Source organism: Sinocyclocheilus anshuiensis, unplaced genomic scaffold (genome assembly GCF_001515605.1).
Source record: "Sinocyclocheilus anshuiensis isolate Anshui unplaced genomic scaffold, SAMN03320099.WGS_v1.1 scaffold1154, whole genome shotgun sequence".
NCBI classification, from domain to species: domain Eukaryota; kingdom Metazoa; phylum Chordata; class Actinopteri; order Cypriniformes; family Cyprinidae; genus Sinocyclocheilus; species Sinocyclocheilus anshuiensis.
The window spans coordinates 2,113,759-2,117,245 of NW_015542345.1; positions in this window are offsets into that span (position 1 = coordinate 2,113,759).

Here is a 3,487-nt window from a genome sequence, read left to right on the forward strand (position 1 = left end):
TTCATATTTTTTTAATTATTACTAAAAAAATCTTTAAAAAAAATAAAAATAATTATTCAAGTGTTCCACAGGTGATCAACAATGCCTAATTAAGTAGACATGCACATTCGTTATTTTTTCAACTATGAAAACACACACACACACACACACACACACACACATGCACATAAAAGCAGAAACCAACAAAAGCATGGTATGTTTTTTTCACCAGCACACAACCCTCAAACTATTACTATATTCTAGTGCAACTTGCTAACAATCACAAGAGAAAATGCAAACAAATGCATACATATGTCCACTAATGCATTGAACGGCTTCAGTTTTGGTTTAAAACAAAAATAGAACGTGAATCTCCTCATATTGAGGATGCAAGTCCAATTTGATCCCAAATTTTGTCATTTTGTAAGAAACTAAAATAATAAATGCAGTTTTGTGGCTCTTTGATGTGTTGTGACAGTTTTCTGTAGTGCCACAGTTCAAGCTTCACGTGAACTGATCATCTCTTTATCTTTACTAGTTATAGCGTGAAATAAACATGAATGAACATCAGAGAGTATCTTGTTTCATCTGCGGAAAGACGTCAGTACACAGTTTTTCAAGTCCACACTGTAAAAAATGACCGTGAATTTAATGGTAAAAGACTGTAAAAATGCTACAGTAAAATCCTGTTAAATGATTAACGGTAAATTCCCCTACTATATACAGTGAAAAACTGTATTGAACATTACATGTATTGGACATTAATTTTACGGTAGTATACCGTTTTTGGAAGTGAAAAAGACTGTATAATTTACAGTGAATAACCGTAAATTGACATTCCCAGAATGAACTGCGTTACATTTCAAATTTGATGTTTTTTTTGTTGAAATAACTGTTTCTTCTTAGTTTTTTCTTATCAGTTTTGTATATTAGGGTTGTGTGTTACACCTAATGTTGTTAAATTAATGTTTATTGCATTATTTCAATTTCATGTTTGTTACCATGATGGTGTTTGGTGTTAGTGTGAATGACACTGTGCGCCTTCTATATATGTTATTATTTAAAAGCTGCTTGTGATGGGTTAAAACCGTAAAACCTAAAAGGTTGCTACCATATTTTTTACGGTAAAATTACGGCAACCACAGCTACCGTTTTTTTACCGTAAATTTTAAGGAATTTTTTTACAGTGCACCGATGTTAATCTACTCCCCTGTCTAGTTTGTTTGTCGGGTTATGATTGGTCAGATCGCATTGCAATCAAGCTCCCTGCGAAGGGTCAATTAGCCAAACAGGTCTATCTATCTATCAAGACAAATGGATGTGAATATATTAAATTTCAAAGACATTCTGAGATCAATACATCAGACCAGAGCTTTTTAAATAAATAAATAGTAAATTATCATATTAAATCATTTATGCGTAATCTAATATCATGAGAATGGTTGCGTGAATGCAATCAAAAAGTAGGCTATTCCTGAGAAACGTCTCAGGTTACTTATGTAACCATGGTTCCCTGAGTAGGGAACGAGACACTGCGTCCTCTAGGGGTCGCTATGGGGGACGCCTTGTCGTGACCGTGTCTGAAGCATACATTGAAAAAACACCAACTTGTTGGCCGGCGACAGCCATGACGTCACTACCGGTGCGACTATAGTATAAATAGGCGCCGGGAGCACACATCATTCACTTCTTCGTCTGAAGCTTGCGTCCGCAGCATGGCAAGAGACCTAGAGGACGCAGTGTCTCATTCCCTACTCAGGGAACCATGGTTACATAAGTAACCTGAGACATTCCCTTTCCTCGGAGACATCGCGTGCGTGCTCTTTGCCAAAACAAACAGCGCATAGATCGTCATCAGATGTTAAACAACGTCAACATGGATGCACACATCCTTAAATTCTTTGCTAGTGCTCGCCATAATGAGATAAATAGAGATCGCTCTTACCACAGAAATGCACGCTTCAAACAAAACAGTCAATGAAGACGAAGAAGAGAATGATGTGTGCTCCCGGCGCCTATTTATACTATAGTCGCACCGGTAGTGACGTCATGGCTGTCACCGGCCAACAAGTTGGTGTTTTTTCAATGTATGCTTCAGACGGGTCACGACGAGGCGTCCCCCATAGCGACCCCTAGAGGACGCAGTTCGAAGTTCCCATGAAAGGGAACACACATTTACTTAACCCTTCTCAGGCAAAACACCTATATGATTAAACCCTTTACAGAAATCATAAATGTGACTATACCAAACAATGTCAGCAATTAATGCAGATCTGCCCCTGTACCTGCAAACATATGGTCTCTGCGGTGACTGTTTGTGTGGATTCAGGCAGCAGCAGCTGTAGGAACAGGCCCTGATAGTGCGAGACACAGAAACAGCCTGTGAGGGTGAGAACTCACTGATATATATGACAGCCATTTTACTGTTGAAGCGAAGAGCACAGCTGTGTCTGACTGTGTGCGCTCAGATAACTCCAGCGAAGCAGCGATGACAAGAGTAGAATGCTGTGTGAGATTCTGCGATTTAAGCTTATATCAGATAGAACTGTCTCCAGATTTCATTTGAAATCAAACGGCTTTGTATCTGAACATCTGTATCAGTCAATATAAGTTTTACAGAGGAATTATATCATGAATTTACAGGAAATGCATTCAAGCAGTGTCACACCATCCTGGGCAATCGAGTGATATCGCTAAGAGTTCAATAAACAAGTGACTTACATTGTAGATACAATATTGCAGTGTCTTTGTTAAAGGGGTCCTATTATGCTTTTTCACTTTTTTAATTTTAGTCAGTGTGTAATGTGTATGTTTGGGCATAAAAAAGATCTAGAAAGTTACAAATCTCAAAGTCCACTCCAAAGGGAGATATTTCGTTTTTTTTAAATCCCTTTTCAAGAACTACAACGAACGGCTCGTTTGGACTACAGCGTTGGTTTCCGGGCTTTGTGATATCACAAAGCGGCTCATTGGAATATCATTACAAATAATTCCCGCCTACAGAAATTCGAATGGTTGGGGGGTGGGGAGGGGCGAGGTTGTGGTTAGAACGCTTGGTTGAGTGAGTGCATCAGACGAGACAATGAAGAAGAAGTGCTGCTGCAGAGTTAGTGCATCAGAGAAAACGAAGAAGAATAGCTGCAGTGCTGTAGTGTCAAATTTTCGGCATGTCTAGAACAATTCTTACAAGTATAACATGACGTAGCTGGGTGCCACGGATAGACGCCGAACGGCGCCGCCGGTGTGCCTACACTCATAGAAAATAAAGTATTTGAATTTTAAAGACGTGGCACGACGCGACGCGACACTGCGCTTCTCATCCGGTGTGCGACCGCCTGAAACGCTGTTTTTTTCACCTCCGTGCCCAAATGTCTTTGTTTGGGCTTCCGAAAGCAGATGATGTCAGGAAACAGTGGTTGCAATTTATTTTTTAACTCTGTTCCTGAGCATTATAACCCCAATTTGCTATTGTGTGCTGCGCATTTTACTGAGGACAGCTTCCACAACA